The 18829-nt window shown below is 48.4% G+C and overlaps 1 protein-coding gene across 2 annotated transcripts in view; it reads left to right on the top strand.

Moving 5' to 3' along the window:
- The first annotated feature begins 270 nt into the window (after positions 1-270).
- The window catches only part of ZNF710 (zinc finger protein 710), a 217550-nt gene continuing 198991 nt past the window's right edge, over positions 271-18829 (top strand). For both annotated transcript variants that reach the window (XR_011279872.1, XM_069625218.1), the window contains exon 1: positions 271-643. The gene's annotated coding sequence lies outside the window, so the exon portion shown is untranslated. The remainder of the gene's footprint in view (positions 644-18829) is intronic.

Raw genomic sequence — 18829 nt, 5'->3', positions numbered from 1 at the left:
CAGGAACAGGGGGAAGGGAGAGGGGGAGAGGCAGAGCGGGGAAGAGAGGGGGAGAGGGAGATAAGTACACTATAAAGGGACTGAAGAGGGGTGGGGGGAGTGCAGAAGACAGGCAGAAGGAAGAGGGAGGGAGGGAGGGAGGGAGCGAGAGAGAGATGATGTGGGGAGAGATCACAGGGGGGAGGGAGCCAAGGCGAGAGAGGAGGAGGAGAGTGAGTGGGTGAGACAGACAGACGGGAGAGAGAAACAGGAAGGCTCAGGGGGAGGGACAGTCCGGAGGAGGAGGGCAGAGGGAGGGGAAGACAGAGTGTGTGAGACAGGCAGAGGAATAAAGAAAGGACGGTGGGAGGCAGCCAGGGGGGCGTTCCAAGGGGAGGGAGAGACAGAAGAAGATAAGGGAGGAGGCAAAAGTGGGTGACACAGACGGGAAGAGAGAAAGAGGAAGAAAGGCAGAAGTGGGAGGGAGGAGAGAGAGAGAGAGAGAGAGGGAGAGAGGGGGCTGCGCAGCCACCGAGCAGGCGACAGGAGCCCGAGCCGCCCATTCAGCCCCCCGGGGAGAGGGGCCCGGATCCGCGGGGACACACGTCCGGAACCCCAGGGGAAGGAGGACAGGAGCAGCCCCCCGGGAGGAGAGCAGCCCAGGGTGAGTGCCGCACTTCCACTACATTGGGGTGCACAGAGCCCTGCGTGTAACCTGTGCCCCCACCACTTGCATAAACTCCCGTCCCAGTGCCGGGGAAGCACTGCCCCGGGTGCACAATTCTGCCCGACTCACTTCTCCCCAGTGGTGTGCCCATGCCCCCCCCCTTCTCCCCCCCGCCGCGTTTGTGGCTCTTTGTGGGCACTTCCTGGTCTAAGTCTCGCTCTCTGGGCCCCAGCCTGTAAACACGATACAATGTTGGAAACTGGAATGTGTTGTTCAGAGGGGGCTGCAGGTCTAATTATGTGAACATAGTATGTCTTTCCCAGAATGCTTTTCTCTCTCTGTGCACATCAGCCTATCAGGGTCAGGACTGTGCCCTTTCCGTGGTATCTGCTTTGCTTATAATCCGCCCTTCGTGTGTCGGGTCTACAGTGGGAAGGGGGACTTCTAGGGAACGTGGATAGTGCGTCTGCCTGCCTGGATACATTGTATCCTGGCTGGCAGCACTGGGATTCACACGACTTTACCCGGGGTGATCCCCGAGGTGATACCCGGGGTGATCCCTGAGGTGATACCCGAGGGGATCCCCGAGGTGGTACCCAAGGGTCTTGTCGAGTAACACATGTAATAAAATAAAAAACCAAATGAATGCCGAAGCCCCCTCCTGAGTACGAATATTATTGTCCCCCTCTTGGGTTAAAAAAAACAAAGCTCCCGGATGGCACATCTGCTTATATTTTCTATTAAAAGCAGTCCCTTAAGCCTTGCAGCCACCCTGGACCTCCTTTGGGGCCCCATGGGGGAGCAGAAGAGCAGCCCCACACTTGGAAGTGCACTGCCTTAGAGGACATGTGCCTATCTCCCGTTTTATTTCACTTCCAAATGATCCCCTCTTGCTGAAGGTAGATATGCTGTGTGAGGAAGGGTCAGAGGAAGGAAGGGAGCAGCCCTATGTGAGGGAGGGTCAGAGGAATGAAGGGAGTAGCCCTGTGTGAGGCAGGGTCAGAGGAAGGAAGGGAGCACCCTTGTGTGAGGGAGTGTCAGAGGAAGGAAGGGGGAAGCCTGTGTGAGGGAGGGTCATAGGAAGGAAGGGGGCAGCCCTGTATGAGTGAGGGTCAGAGGAAGGAAGGGAGCACCCTTGTGTGAGGGAGGGTCAGAGGAAGGAAGGGGGCAGTCCTGTGTGAAGGAGGGTCAGAGGAAGGAAGGGAGCAGCCCTGTGTGAAGGAGGGTCAGAGGAAGGAAGGGAGCAGCCCTGTGTGAAGGAGGGTCAGAGGAAGGAAGGGAGCAGCCCTGTGTGAAGGAGGGTCAGAGGAAGGAAGGGAGCAGCCCTGTGTGAAGGAGGGTCAGTGGAAGGAAGGGAGCAGCCCTGTGTGAAGGAGGGTCAGAGGAAGGAAGGGAGCAGCCCTGTGTGAAGGAGGATCAGAGGAAGGAAGGGAGCAGCCCTGTGTGAAGGAGGGTCAGAGGAAGGAAGGGCGCAGCTGTGTGAGGGAGGGTCATAGGAAGGAAGGGAGCAGCCCTGTGTGAGGAAGGGTCAGAGTAAGGAAGGAAGGGAGCCGCTGCGTGAGGGAGGGTCAGAGGAAGGAAGGGAGCAGCCCTGTGTGAGGTAGGGTCAGGCAAAGGAAGGGAACAGCCTGTGTGAGGGAGAGGAGTCAGAGGAAGGAAGGGAGAAGCCCTGTGTGGGGGAGGGTCAGAGGAAGGAAGGGAGCAGCCCTGTGTGGGGGAGGGTCAGAGGAAGGAAGGGAGCAGCCCTGTGTGAAGTGGCCCCTCCTTCCCTATCTCTTTACTGCCAGTGCACTGGGCCGTCTGTGGGGTGCTCTTTACACGGCAGCTTGTGAACCCTCTCTCTACTTTCAGTGCACTGCACTGTGAGGGGTCAGAAATATGAAGCAGACAACTTTGTGAAGGTTTTTCAAAAGATACATTTTATTAACTCGAACAGTTGGATACACACTTCATTATCCCCAACCTGATGAGAATTTCCCTGCCTAAAATAAACTAAAGGAAACGCCCTAACAAAAGGATTCTGTCCTTCACACTTGTACAAACTCAACAAGGTCATGCAGAGCAGCTCAAACAAGTTGAATGTATCAGGAAGGGTCAACCTGATAACGGCCTCTCCTTATAATCTGGGTGAGTTCCCCTTCCCCAGATGTCAGCAGGATTCTGTTCAGGAGTTCCATAAGGATAAGGAAATCCTGTTTTATAACAAGTCCCAATTCAGTACTTTTGATTCCAACTTGACAACAAAAGTTCCAACGTCAGTTCCCCCAACAGTTCAAGATTATCCTGTAAAGACTGGATGGGGTGGTGGGAGGTCTGTACTTCTGCTCTCTATATGGTAGAGGAGAGGCAGAGAGGACCCCAGCCTAGATTCTGTATTCGGTAGCTATGGTTGAGCAGTCAAGGCCTAGCTTCTCAGGAGGTGATGCAGGCTGGTTCTTAAGTACAGTGTAGTCCCCAAGCCCCCACAAAGGAATGTCCACACAATGTATTGGTTAAAACACAGTCTTTATATAATTAATATTCAAGGTTACATACACTATCACAATAACTCACTTTGTGCTCCGAGAATCAACAATGGTAAATATATATAGTTCTACAGTGGTACCACAAATATTATCAGATCTCATTAAAGTGCATCAACTATACTGTCAAAATGTCACACAGATCAATAAAGAGGAAACCAGCAGTAGAGAGAGGAAGGAAAGCAAGATGGTTGAACAATTGGCAGAATACTGGCCTCTACCACCTAGGCACAATTCTGAGTGGAGATCCCCCTTCCCCCCCCACCTGGGCAACCTGTAAAGCAAAGATGTATCACAAGCCCAGTCCATGTATTGTTTTATGAGTCTTATTTCCCTCTACAATAGTTCTACAGCCCAATGTACCTGGAATTGTAGCGTTCGTCGACGAGAAATAGATGGCCCTTCTTGAGTGCCCTCCCTTTGAGGCAGGAGTCACGGGTTGTCGAACGTCCGACGAAGAACAGGGTGAACTACGACGGTGAAGTGGCAGTTTCGTTCCTAGCGGTGCTCGTTGATGACGGAGCGTTGGCGTCCTGCAAGGAAGAGGTGTGCGGGGCACCTCAGTGATGATAGTTCTGGACCGCAAAGAGATGTTGAAGAACTGTGGCCCAGCAAGGGTGTCGAGTCGTCAGCATTTCTGTGGTCTTTAGGTGGCGGGAAACCCACCGGCGGATGCTCCTTAGCGCGTCGACGGTCGGGCCTTCTCCAGCGGGAGAAAGCGGGTGGCGATGCAGACGAGGGCGTCCTTGGCTCAAATTAAGTTCTTAGGTAAACTGGAGCACGGCGGCTCCAGTCGGCGACGGCGGTCGTCGACGGTGGCCGAGAATAGTCTGGGTGCTTCTCTTTGGGATTTCGCGGCAGTCCCCTCTCTGGTCGGCAGCCTGTCGTAGGTCTGTCTACCAGGGAGCTTTGGCAAAGATCAGCTGGTGCACGATGGTCCCTCATAGCTCGGGAAGAGGGCGCCTTACCAGGTCCTCTCTGGGTCAGTCCTTGGAGACACAGCAGCTTTCAGATTGTTGAAGGAGAGCAACAGCAATTCTTCTCTTCCAGAAGGGCTTCAAGGCTAAGCTTCAGTTTCAACTCCAGTTTCTCTTTAGATTCTGAACACAAATTCTATCAGTGAGAGACCCCCAGATATACTAGTTGTTGATCTCCCATTCATTCTGCTGGGTCACACTCAGGCAACCAATCGGTCAGAAGGGCATTCATGCAGGCAGGCAGCCAATCAGGCGCATAGTGCATTCAGGCCATTCACTCCTCTCCAGACACTCACAACAAGTTATGTGTATTGGGAACAGTACCCAGCCATTCAACACTCCACTCTGCATTCATACCAGTTTCGGGCAGGGATGTCTCAGTCATTGTGTCAAACACCAGATACTAGACACCGACAACAGAGAATGCGTATTCGTCACACACTCCATTCACCAAGGTCACACCCACAGGGCGTACCCACAACATACAGTCACTGGGAAGGCTCCAGCCAGTCTGGCCTGGACTTCACAACAACACCATATATGGAACTTCCACCCAACAGCCGGTCAGGGGGAAGGGACAGAGTCAGGGCTTCCCAGGACTTTAGGAAAACAAGGTAATAGGCAATAGAAAGCAAGAGGCCACAGGGGCCATCTTTGTTTCCTATCGGGAATCAACTGATTCCAATGGCAGGGCCTGGGTATCCCAAAATGGAGGATACTCAGAGCACCTGTCAAATTCAGCATGGAGCTGCCGCCAGCCCATACCCTGCTCGGTGGGCCACACACAGGTGCCCAAAAACATACACTAGGGGCACAGGGTTGTACCCCCAACTATGGGTGCCATAAGGGTATCCCATGGGTCTGTTCACCAAACCAAAAGAGAGAGCTGCACCGCCAGGAGATACACACGTGAACTCCTGCGTGGAAAACACGACCGAACACACGATAAAAAGCAGTAAAGGACAAGGATACGGAGGCCCAGTCCCTCCGATGCATTTCCAGCATCACATATCCAACAAGGTTTTCTTCCTCTTGTGACAACGAATTCAAAATAACTTCTCATCAACAAACGAATAGTTTCATACTTTCTTAGAATCAACACAAATGTATTTTTTATGATAATTCTGTAATCACTCACAAAACCTTTGGTTCCACATTGTTGGATGAATTTGCAACAGTTTATACAGAGAACCTGGGGGCCAATTCCGTTGGTGATGGTGCGCGGTACAAATACCTTTTAACATTAACTTGCTTCAGTGATATACATTTTATCAGGATGCTTCAATAACAGTTCAACAAAATATTCCAATGGTTCTGCCACTTTTTCAAGACCTTTTAAACACATTACACAGACTTCAGCTACTTCTGCTTGGTCTCTCACCTGCCAGGCCTATTGTGACAAATCAACCTCCAAGGCACCAGTGGTCCAGGGATGAAAATCGTGTTCTAAACCATCAATCAAACCCACACCTCTAGTACACCAGAAGGATTCCAAACAGATTGGATACAAGTAAATTAGAAGACCTCAGTGTCCAATTTTGGTAACGTGGACGGAACGGCAGGCTTATCTCTGCAAGGTCGTGGATTGTTGGTTAGTTGCAACACATAGAAAATACAATTATTACCCAATTATAAAGGGGACCAGACAAGGTTGTATAAACATATCTATTTTATCATTACTACAACAGACAGTTCTAGCACACTACAATTACAACCCACACTGTAAAGGAACACCAAGGATAGACCGTTTCACCAAGTAAAGGGATGCACTCTGGATACTGACAGGAAGGTAGTTGGTAAAGTAGTCAGTCTCATAGTTCAAGATTATTTGGTTTCAACACCAAGGGCCAAAGGGTAGTAACTGTCTCTAGGGGCCTTCAGAGATGGACCAGGGGGGGCAGAAACACAATGTCACAATCAATTAGGCCCCTTAGATCCAACAGTCAACTACTCCTAGCTATCCCCCACTACAAGACAACCAAGGCAGGAGGCAGCAGCTTCCAATACCTAGTCCCCACACATTGGAACACTCTTCCCCTCATTAAAAACGAGGAAACATTCTCGGGTTTTAAGAAATCCCTGAAAACGTGGCTATTTAACTAAGTCTAACACCCCATTCCATGCCTTAGCGAAAATGAATGCATCTATCTTTCACTGAAGCTCTGTATTTAGTTCTTATCATGTATGCTTTGTCTTTACATATCTGTATTGCGCCCGTTTGGCACCTTTTAATAACTGTTTTATCCAACTGTCTGTAACTTCGCCGTGATACCCAAGGGTCTGGGCGCGTAATAAATGCAATAAAATAAAATACATGTACCTGGTGCTAAAGAGGTTCTTGGTCATTGACAGCGTCAACGCAGTTCGAGGGTGCTTCGGAGCCCGTGAGACAGAGTTAGTGGTGGGAGACAGCTGCAGGTACCAGGCGGCAGGCAGTTCGGCAAGCGAGGCTGGATGGACATCTGCAGGCTGTCAGGCGCAGCGGCTCGGGGCCAAGAATCGCTGTCTCTGTGCTGGTTGGCGGATCTGGAATGCTGGTTGAGGTGTCTCGGACGGCTCTAGCAAATGCGGCGTGACAACAGTCAGCCGTGCAGCCGGGTGCTGTTCGAGGACTCGACTGTCTCGAAATTGTCCTTAAAAAGATGGACGCTGGATGATGCTTGTGTGGCACTCCTCTTAGCTTCTTTGCAAAGCTTGTGTCCTTTAACGACGGATGGTTCAAAGCTCAGGAGGTGTTAGCAGGCAACGGCCTTGCCCTTTGTCGAGAGGCTCTCTGGCACTTCCCACCTAGGAAGCTTGCTGTCAGAACCTAGCAGGGCACGCTGTGTGCTGGCTGGATACCGTTACGGAGCTGCTGTATGAGTCCTCTGAGTCTGGTATCTCCCTCTCTTCCCTGGGAGATGTTTAGGGGAGGGATCTTGCTTCCCTCTTGGAACTCCTGGCCTTCCTTCACTGGCAGAAGATGTACGGTAGACTGTACCTACAGTTCGGGTCCAACTGAGTCCTTCTTATTCCTTGCAAAGTCTTGATATGATCTGATCAGTGAGGGGTTCGGCCCTCTTTTAAAGCCAAATCGGCCCCAGCGATTGGTTTAGGCTAAGCCCACCATAATAAACCAATCCTGGGTCCCCACGAACAATCTGTTGTGATGCTTCAGGTCAGAACCAGGGCGCTTCGCAACAGACAGGGGAAGGGTGACAACATATACTTCTAAGTCCCACCCATCTTCAAGTTTGCTGTACATCAAAGTGGCTTCCTAATTAACTGAGCCCTATGCAGCGCTTGGTCACAACACGGGCCTCCTTTGAAGTAGGGGTTGTCAGGCAGACTTTCGTCTCCTACAATTCACCTACTTCCCTGCTCTGTAAGGAGTGGGTCCAGACAGGACATTCAATGCCCTTTCATACCAAGGAGGGGTGTTAGCACCAAGTTGACACATTGCATTACAAAGAGGTGTTGGTCTCTGGTCTCCATTGTCACTTCCTGCACCCATGCCTCCCTGAGGCCTGCTAATTAACATTCATCAGTATTCTCCACCACCAGCAAGGTGTAACAATGGAGATGCAAATCCACGGGGCCTTGAAATGCTAATCAGGCTGCCCATGGACAGAGGCTTTTGATGTACCCACAGCTGTCACGTGTCAGCTACACATGATAGGGGAGGGGGGTGCTGGTAATCTGTGTCCTCCCAGAGTACATTACTGTTTTTCTGCTGTGCAGTGAGTGTGGAAAACATGTGCAGGAATGGCACCACATATTTTCCAGAGGTTGATCACTCATCATTGATTCTTTTTAAATAAACAAAAATTAAAAAGCCCAGGCGAGCGCACTCTCCCTGTGCGGATGGTCGAATTCCTCACACCTATACTATAGGGTCCTTTGTCCTGGTCTGCTTCTGTGCCAGGACTGGAAAACTTCTATCGCTTCCACAAGTTCTCTTGTGGCTAGGTTTATCTTCGTTCAACTTGGAAGACTTTATAATTTGATTAATAATAACTTCTACTACTTTGGGGAAAGCATGTAACACATTGATGTATTTTGCATCACACGTCTGTTTACCACATGCAATGCAGGTTATGCACCTCTCCTTCTGTACAACTTTTGTAAAAACGGCCGCCTTCCTGACACCCTCGTTTCCCCCCTCTGGCTCCTTCTCACTTCTGATCCTTGTTGGCTCAGGCAATGCTTATTTTGGTCAGCTCACACCATTTCCTCTTCTGACAATGGGGTTTACAAACAAGTGGGGATTTTAATGTTCCCTTTTGGCTCGAACAATGATGGTTTATGTTCTTTTCTAGCAAGGTTATCCCTTTGTGTTGTTTGTAATTATTCAGACCTTTTATTTCACAATTGTAGTTGGCTGGTTTGTTTACCAAACTCTTATTCTACTGTGTTAGCCGCTTCACATTCCCTTGTATTGCAAAAGAATGATCTTTATGGTTTACATCAGTTTGATATGCTTCTTATTGAAGTTTCTGCCACTCTACTGCTTTTACTTTAGTTTAGTACCCAAAAGACCCGTTGCGAGCCAGCGAGCAGGTACAAAGCACTTCGGGGTCACAATGCCCAAATGAACTCACCGGCTTTCCTGTGCGCATCTGCTCGCCTCGCTGCTCCCTGGTTCCTGGCTTCTTCTGCTCCGGACTTTAGGGAAAACCACCTTGCTTGGTCCTCCATGTCCCGCGCTGAGCAGAATAGGAGTGTTCCGTGTTCCTAAGGCTCACCAGTGCTCGCCTGCCACCCAAATCTGCCTTGCTAGGGGGTGTAGGCTTCAGGGTTTCAGGCTTCCCGCCACACTACTTCTGTAACCACAATTTTCATGGTGGAAGTCTGTAACAACGCTAACTGTTGCACGATCTCTGTAGTAACTATCTTCAGGGGGAAAGTTTGTACTTGTAACGCAGCACGATCTCTGCACGATGGGTCCCCCTCCAAAGAGAAAGCCTTTTGGAGCAGACATCCGTACTCCAAGCCACAACAGTTCTGGCATTTCTGAGATCCTTCAGCTGCAACCCCTACACTGTGAAGGTTCTGCCTTCACTCTACCTGCTACTTCTACTCCACTCTGTGGTCTGCACCTGAGGGGGCCTTTTTATGCCTCTTAGTCTCCCTCCGGTGTGGGTCATTAGCACTAATAGGCTGCAACTTGTAGTCTCTGGCCTCTGCAGCTCTCTTCTTCACCCCAGTACTTTGGGAATTATGGGGCATGGAGTCCATAATGTGAAAATCAGTTTTCACCCCTTCTTCAATTTTACAATATGCCACCAGAAGGGCAGGTTCTCTGGGGAAGTTATAAAAAGGAAGATCCCATTCTTCTCAAACTTCCCACCCCCTCCCCCCTGCGATCCTCCCGCAGAACATCACACCCAGGGCCAGGATCTGGAAAGAGTCTGCCTTTCCCTGGCCACATGCCAGGATCTGGAAAGAGTCTGCCTTTCCCTGGCCACATGAGAGGGGTGCAGGAAAGTAAGTCCCAAAAGTTTAGGAACTCCCGTCCTCTGCAAACTCTCAAAGGCTAGATAATAGCCAAATCATAGTTATAACCATTTTCAATTCTTAGGTTCCAGATCAGGGCTCGCATCCCCTCCCCCCCACAAGTAAGAACACCTGACCGGCAGAGACCAGATCTCCCTTCTCCCCTCTCTCCTCTCCTCTTTTCTCCTCCAAGAACCATGTCTAAAAGGGCCGTGTCTTCACTAACCCCCCCCCCCACAGAGATGGCGACACCCCAACTAGCTTAAAGGAATGTGTCTCTATCTTTACCCCAGAGGAATTACCCTTCCTCTAAAGGCACAGACTCCGCCATTCCATGGCCATGGACCAGCATGCCATCCTTAGGTAGACCTCTTCACTCCCCTTGCAGGAATAGTCACATAGAATACCCCCACTGCCTTCTAAACGTCATGTGCCACCCGTTATTACTTGTGATCTGACACCTTTCCCTTTTCCTTTGAGGCGGGGTTCACTCTTTCAGAAGCACCCCTGTCCTGGACCTTGTCTGTGACACATTAGTATTCAGCCACATAACAGCAAGGGCACACTCAAGCCAGCACAATATCCCACACCAGGGCAGGACACTCCCCTTCCTCTTCAATGCAGAAACTCGACTCTACCTGTCTAGAGGCCAGACTACTGAACTTTAAACTCTGCTGCCCCTTTTGATTGGTTTATTACTCCCTGGGGTTTAGCAGTCACATCTGTCCAATGGGGATCTGTTTCCGGCTACTCCTTGATGATCACCAAAGCCATACTACAGCGGACCTGTTTCGTAGGCTGAGCAGCCTGTGCTTTTCATGCAGCATCTTGCGCTCCCTGGCACTTCAGTTATTTGGTGATCATGTCACAAAGCGCTCAAAAGTGCACTCAGTGCTAACACTTTATATTTGCATAGTGTGAAGAATCCTGTGGATCCCTCACTGAAACCCTGCCTAATGTCTCCTCCAAGGTGGCCAGGGAGGGCAGACACTTCCCGATCCTGACTTCGGGGTGGTGAACTGCAGGAGTATCGCCTGGGAGGAGACCGGGCCCAGGGTGGTGAGGAGATCCCATGGGATGAGACACAGTATGTTTCCTCTAGCAGGAAGATTCTGACCACTGTGCCAAAGAGGTTATGACTTATTGTCATTATGACTTATTGTCATTGTATTGTCTCTCAACCACAAACTAGATCTAAGGTTGTGAACCCTAAGGTTATCACATCAGAGCAAACTATATCAAACAAAAGACCCTTTTTTGTATCTAAAATGAAATGCCCTCCTGAATCCCAAGGGTGCAATGCAAAGGATTATGGGAACGTTGACTTCTCAAATCCATCTTCTTCTGTAAAAGCTAAACCTTACAGCTTCTCTGCTAAAAGCCTTAAGGGAATTAAATCTACCATTACAAACAATTTTGAAATAGAAAAACCTAACTTTGTAAGAGCAAACTACAAGTCCCAGAATCCTAGAGGGATTGAGAGGAGGAAATGGGCTTAAGGGGCATGCAGATGTAGCAGTCAGGCAATTAAGCCTAGTAGCCATTGCAGTAGTCGGGTAACTGAGGCTAATAGCTCACATCAGAAGCCTATTACTAAACCTGAGAGGCATAAAAGGTGTCTACTGGAAAAGAAGAGTAGAAGGAGCTGGAACTGGAGCTGGAAGGCTGGCTGTAGTAGTAGTAGCAGCAGAGGAGAAGCATGAGAGCTGGCAAGTCAAGAGGAAGTGGGAGCACAGAACGGACACCGGAATGCAGAGACACAGATTTCACCGGCAAGTTCTGAGAGAGTCTTGTACTCCCAAAACCTGAATTGCAGAGGGTGCGCAGCTGAATACATACTGGAGGCTGAGTTTTCCCCATGCAAGACGTGTTGTTGTGATCATGCAGGAGACGAAGGCCAGAAGCAGAAGGTAAGCCGAGGGTCTCGGGAGAAAAAGGAACTCCCAATCTAAGTGGCTGGACCAGAGACACCCATGCTGGAGAAGTGTGCGGGTCCCCAGCAAGCCAGAAGTAATAGCAGTGGTGGCAGAAGTTGGGGAAAGCAGTGCAACCCAGAAAGTGTTCCCGAAGCCGGTGAGTGAAGCATGGTGTTCAAATACACTGTGCAAGCCTTGCCGGTAACTGTAGCCAGTTCCTAAGTGTCTTGCGTATTGTCTTACGCGAGGGATTGCTGTTCGTTATACCTGATGTTTCATTCACAATGGAATTGTAGCACTCGCATATATATTATAAACGACCTGAAACTCGCATGTGAGCTAAAGTAATTAAACTCCATTGTGTACTCTTTACAACTGTTACTGATTAACAGAGTGGTCGTGTGTCCTCATTTAAGAAGAAGCAACACTTTGTAAACCATTCCTGCTACTGGCAAAATACAAGTTACAAGTAACAAAGAGTGAAAAATACATCAAGGGAAGGTTGTGGGTGCCCAATTGTGTTTCCTAAAGGAAGTCAGAGTTAATCCTTTATCTTTACATGGAAACGCAATCCTTTCTTCAACTTTAAACTAAAACATCTACATCAAAGAAATGTTGTGTGTGCCCAATTGTGTTTTCACTTGAAAGACTGAATCCTATACTAAAGTGGCATTCTTACTTTTTCTAAGAAGTTAAGAGTCTAAACTAATCAAGAGAAGGTCAAGCATTGTCCAAGCCAAGAGGCACCCCCCTTTGTATAGTGAAATTCACCTTGTCAATTAAACAGCTATCTAACTCGACTGTAAAAGTGTCAAGTGGCCTAAAATAGAAGAGTGGCATTATTACTTGAAGCTGAAAGAGTGGCACTATAGCTTCTGGGTAATTACCTGGGCTGATGAATGGTGAAAGGTGCATGAGCAAAGTTGGGGAAGGTGGACTCATTGCTTGTGAAGAATATTCTGAAGTAAAGTGGCAGAAGACAGGAGAGGCAAAGAAACGGCCCCTTTTTAAGAATATAATTAAAACAGGAAGAGTGCCTTGTGTAGTATAATAATCAGGTCACTGATGGCTTAGCGAAACAACTTTATTTGCCTTAACATAAGCAATGGCAGGTAACCCTAAACAAGGTCCATACATTGTTCATGGGCCACTTAGGAGCAAGGATGAAGTACCTTGAGCCCCAGGGCTGAACTGGGGGCTTGGTGGCAGTCTTTAGGCCCTCAATCAGGAGAAGCACCAAGATTACGTCTGCTCCGTGTCTCTGGCGCCATACTGTTTCTCTTTTGCCACTTCGCACATTCCGTGAAGATCGCACAAGACTATGCCGGTGCCGCGTCTCACTCCCTACACCTTGCCTACCGGAAGAGGTTGAAGTGTATCCTGTTGAAATCTGTGTAACAATTAAAAGTACTGAGCTGTAGTAGTAACGTTTATACTGTGGTGGTACAAAAGGTTGTCAGCAGATGTCACATTGAAGTGGCATGAAATAGTAATGTACTGTGGGACGAAGGGACTGTTCTCATCTTACCAACAGTAGAAGTGATTGTTGAAATGGAAGCAGCAGCACAGAGAAAGCATCCTGACAAATACGTACAGTTGCAACTTAAATTGAGCTGAAGAAGTCTTAAAAGAATTGTGTACTATTGTCATTGAGGAAATATTGCACCTTCTTTGACACTGCTGGAAGTGATCTGGAAGGAGAGACCATTTATCTGAACCAGGATTACCACTGGTGCTACTTCTTTCCTGGAAGCTGGAAGAGGATCTTGTGTCCAAGAACACAGATTGGCCACCATTGGGATTTTTGTTTGATGTACTTTGTCTTTAACTTGGAGCTATCAAGAGCTGGTTCAAGACTTGTCTTTCCCTTTGAAGAACCTTTGGAGTCAACTTTGAATCCTGGTGAAGGGAAGGGATCTTACCCAGGATGGGAAAAGGTCATTTTGACATTGAGTTCATGTTGTTTGTGCTGTTGCTATATAATTTCTTTGTATGTTGTATAGTGTCAGGGGCAGTTTATTCATGCTAGAGATTATTTCCTTAGCTTCCAGACTAGGTGGGGACTTCCTCGGTAGAGTAGGGCCAGCAAGGCGTTATCAATTCTTGAATTTACTAAAATGGCATATTAGGAATAATCTACAAACAGTTTTCTACCTCGAATTACTAACCCCTCACAATACATACAAGGAAACAAGCTCTTTTGGTCAGAAAGGAGCACAGAGAAGGAAATTTAGCAGATAAACGAGAGGCAGCGGGCCTCTTCTAATCGCTCGGGTATCACTTGGCTAGTGATAATTGACTCTTGGTGAGTAAGAAATGGTTGTCTGTGTGTATGTGTAGAATTGAGGTGGCGATTGGCTTTTTATGACTGGCTAGTAGCTTGTAACGCTTTTTCCCCGGGACTGTCACATATATATTTGAAAATATAAGATGTTTCAGGACATAGACCAAACGGGTACTCTGGCCATGGAATTCCCGAATTTCTCTCCGTGCTGGTTTCAGGGATAGGAATCCTGCAATTCCAAGGAGTCCGTAGAGATCATTATTACTCCTTCCCTTGCAGCCAAGGAGAGGAACCTACTATTATCACATTTGATGAGGACCCCTGCACGCAGAGGCATTTGTATTTTGTATTTGTTTATTATTTGTATCGCGCACCAAACCTTGAGGTAACTGGGCGCTTGAGAGACTTAGAGGTTACAAACCTAGTCAGGCATACAGATTATCATCGACAGTAGGACCCTGGTTAACATGTGGGTCAGAGATGACATGCAAGAGTGGATGTACAGTAGTGACTATACAATAGAGACTACACATTTCTGGTGAGTACATCTTACTGAGGTGGTTTGTGGCTCAGCCAGTTTTTATGTTGGCTTTAAAGGTGAGGAAGGAAGGTTCTTGTCTGAGGGGGATGGGGATGGAGTTCCAGCGTTTGGCCGCTTGTACTGGGAAGCTGGCTCCTCTGGCTGTTTTTAGATTGTATCTTGGAACCACTAGGTTGTGGGAGTGAGATGATCTGATGGTGCGTGTGGGTTGGTGTTTGCAGATTTTGTCTGCCAAGTACTTCTGGGCTGAATTAGAGAGGCATTTGTGTGTGACGGCCAGTGTACGTAGAGTGATTCTGTCACGGGTGAGTAGCCATTTGGCATTGTGTCTGTGCATAGAGATGTGGCAGGTTCTGGGAAGACTGAATGCTGCTCTCAGGGAGTTATTCTAAAGTACCTGGAGTTTGTTTAGGTTATATTCTGAGGTACCGAGGAATAGTGTGTTGCAGTAATCGATTTTCGATAAAGGTAGTGCTCTAGCCAGCGTTATGCAACTATTTGTGGATAGATAAGATTTGCAGCTGTAGATCAATTTATTGGTATAGGCTGTGGAGGACGCGACACTGCTGACCTGTTTTTTGATGGATAGAGTTGAATCCAGGTAGACCCCCAAGGTTTTTATCTCCTTGGAGAAGTTGATTGTATTGCCATCAACAACGAAAGAGGAGAATCTGGTGTTGAGTTTGTTCAGATGACTCGGTCTTATCGTCGTTGAGACAAAGACTGTTGGTAGCCATCCAGGCTTGGATTTTGAGATAGATATTGTTTAGGAGTTTGGAATCGTGGTCATAACAGCCAGTGAGGGGGATGAGGACTTGAGTGTCGTCTGCATAGTTGATGTAGACGACACTCAAGTTGTCCAGGCGGTCGAAGATAAGCTTCGTAAAGATGTTGTATAAAGTGGGTGACACACAGGATCCCTGGGGAACACCACACGATATCGGGGTGGGGTCTGCCGTGGGGGAGAATACTCTTGTGGTCCGGTTAGAGAGGAAGGATTTAACCCAATCAGATGCATTAGTGGAGAATGCTGCCGCTGTGGTAAGGTATTTGGTGAGCATTTGGTGGTCGACGAGGTCAAAGGCTGCGGAAAGGTCAAGTAGCAGGAGGATTGCTAGCTTGCCTTTGTCCTTCGCCTCGTCCATTTGGATCTTTAGGTCTAGGAGGGATGTCTCAGTTCCATGTCTGGGTCTGAAGCCTGATTGTCTAAATCCTAGAAAGTTGTTTTCTTCTAAATCTTTCTGGATTTGCAGATAGGCCACGCGATCCAGAATTTTTAGAAGGAAAGGAACGGTGGTGATAGGCCGGTAATTAGTGGGGACATAAGGGTCGAGGTTGTTTTATTTATTTTTTTAGTAGCGGCATGACCCAAGCTTCCTTGAGGTTTTTGGGTACCTGATTGGAGGAGAAAGAGGAATTTATCAGAGTGGTGGTGAAGGCGGCTAGGTTTTTGGCACCATCCTTGATTATGGTGGCGGGACATGTATTGCCTTGGGAGTGGGATGGCTTTTTATGACATCTTCAACTTCCTTGGGAGAAACTTGCGAGAAGGAGAAAGGGGTGCAGGGGTGAGAAGGTTTGCCTGGGTCAAATTGTGGGCTGGGGGCCTATGGTGAGGCTTGTCTTTTTAACTTTGATCTTATTTTGAGCTTGCTGAATCCTAGTACACAATTCTGCGTTTTTGTTGCGTCTTGTGTGGGTGGTGCAAGGGATTCAAGCTCCTTTAGTATGCCAAATAGTTCCTTTGTACTAGATTTGGCGTTCTGAATTCTGGAATCATAAGTGGTTTTCTTGGCAGATAAGATGGCCGCTTTGTAAGTGGTGGATGCTGACATGAAGGCAGTTTTATTGGAGATGGAGAGTGCTCTACGCAAGGTAGATCCTGCTGCTCTTTTTATGTTTCTGAGACTTTTTAGTTCGGGGGTGAACCACTTATTGAGGTGAGCTAGTGGTTTTGCTTTCCTGGGTTTGAGAGGGGCTGCGATATCTAGAGCCGATTTCAGAGTATTGTTGTAGAGGTCTACCAGGTTATGGGGTCGAGGTGATTGAATTTAGTCTTGTTGAGAATGTTGCTGATAAGGGGCTGGAGGCTTTCTATGGTGATGTCACAACACTTTCTGGAGAACGAAGGGGGTGCTGGTGGAGCTTTGGTTGTAGATGGTCCAGGGATGGAGAACGGGATAAGGTGATGATCTGACCAGGCAACCGGGTCATTTTTGGTGATGGATATGGAGCAATTAAGGTCAGATACCCAGTCCAGCGTTCTGCCTTTGGAACAGGTGGGTGTTACGATTCTATGTATAAAACCTGCATTGTGTTTAGGTCTCCTAGGAGGATGGTTTTCGATCCAAGTTTGGTATTAGTGGAAAGGAGGTCCATGATGTCGTCCTCGATGGATGGAGAGGGGCCGGGGGGGCGATAGATAAGATGCAAGAGTATTGTATGGAAAGGTGTCGGAGTTAATTTCACCGATAGGAGCTCTGCCGAGGGGAAGCTGGTAGGGGGCATGGATCTAAGAGCTAGGTGTGATTTGGCTATGAAGGCCACTCCGCCACCTTTGCCCGAGGTTCTGTGTGCTCTGATAATGATATAGCCTTCTGGTAGGGCTAGAGCGAGTGCTGGACCTGCTGCCTGGTGAAGCCGAGTTTCTGTAACAGCCAGGAAGTCTAGGCTGTTTCAAGTTATGAAGTCCGCAATCTCTGTGGCATGGGCTACAATGGAGGGTGCGTTGATGAGGGCTCCTTTGATATTAGAAGGTGGTGGTAAGGGAGTGGAATTTTGTGATGCGCATTGGTGGGGATTTCCAGGTTGTGGGTAGAAGGGGTGTGGTTCTGGAGGAGTGAGACGCTACTGGTGATGAGATAAGGGTTTTTGGACTTAGCTGTGACTTTGTGGTGAGGGAAGCGTGAGCCTAGTCTTTGGTTTTGCGTGTGGACTGCTAATGGGATGAGTGGTGTTGGCCGTGTAGCGAAGCGATGTAACCATTCAATAGGGCTAAGTGAATCATTATTGGCTGTATTAAGAGGTGCTGTACATGTTGGTTTGAGGTTAGATGTGGGTAGTGGAGGTGGTAGAAAGTGTTTTGACATGACTGGGTGAGCTAGAGGCAGGAATGAAGCCAGGGGCAGTGTGGCTCTGTGGAAGCAGGACATGGTGTGTTACAGGAGTCTGACTATTGCTGGAACATGCGGAAGAAAAGAGGTCAGGAAGTATGTAGTGGCCTTGTTGATGAACTAGTCGCAGTAGCACGGTATATGCACTAGTCGCAGTATCAGGGTATATGCAGTAGTCGCAGTATCAGGGTATATGCAGTAGTCGCAGTAGGAGGGTATATGCAGTAGTCACAGTAGGAGGGTATATGCAGTAGTCACAGTAGGAGGGTATATGCAGTAGTCGCAGTAGCAGGGTATATGCAGTAGTCGCAGTATCAGGGTATATGCAGTAGTCACAGTAGGAGGGTATATGCAGTAGTCGCAGTAGCAGGGTATATGCAGTAGTCACAGTAGCAGGGTATATGCAGTAGTCGCAGTAGCAGGGTATATGCAGTAGTCGCAGTAGCAGGGTATATGCAGTAGTCGCAGTAGCAGGGTATATTCAGTAGTCGCAGTATCAGGGTATATGCAGTAGTCGCAGTATCAGGGTATATGCAGTAGTCGCAGTATCAGGGTATTAGCAGTAGTCGCAGTAGCAGGGTATATGCAGTAGTCGCAGTAGCAGTGTATATGCAGTAGTCGCTGTAGCAGGGTATATGCAGTAGTCGCTGTAGCAGGGTATATGCAGTAGTCGCTGTAGCGGGGTATATGCAGTAGTCGCAGTAGCAGGGTATATGCAGTAGTCGCAGGGTATATGCAGTAGTCGCAGTAGCAGGGTATATGCAGTAGTCGCAGTAGCAGGGTATATGCAGTAGCAGGGTATATGCAGTAGTCTCAGTAGCAGGGTATATGCAGTAGTCACAGGGTATATGCAGTAGTCACAGTAGCAGGGTATATGCAGTAGTCACAGTAGCAGGGTATATGCAGTAGTCGCAGTAGCAGGGTATATGCAGTAGTCGCAGTAGCAGGGTATATGCAGCAGTAGCAGGGTATATGCAGCAGTAGCAGGGTATATGCAGCAGTAGCAAGGTATATGCAGTAGTCACAGTAGCAGGGTATATGCAGTAGTCACAGGGTATGTGCAGTAGTCACAGTAGCAGGGTATATGCAGTAGTCACAGGGTATATGCAGTAGTCACAGTAGCAGGGTATATGCAGTAGTCGCAGTAGCAGGGTATATGCAGTAGTCGCAGTAGCAGGGTATATGCAGTAGTCGCAGTAGCAGGGTATATGCAGCAGTAGCAAGGTATATGCAGTAGTCACAGTAGTAGGGTATATGCAGCAGTAGCAGGGTATATGCAGTAGTTGCAGTAGCAGGGTATATGCAGTAGTTGCAGTAGCAGGGTATATGCAGTAGCAGGGTATATGCAGTAGCAG

The sequence above is a fragment of the Ambystoma mexicanum genome, chromosome 11 (genome assembly GCF_040938575.1).
Source record: "Ambystoma mexicanum isolate Mex_15411 chromosome 11, UKY_AmexF1_1, whole genome shotgun sequence".
In the NCBI taxonomy this organism is placed as follows: domain Eukaryota; kingdom Metazoa; phylum Chordata; class Amphibia; order Caudata; family Ambystomatidae; genus Ambystoma; species Ambystoma mexicanum.
This window is presented reverse-complemented; position numbering and strand designations above follow the sequence as displayed.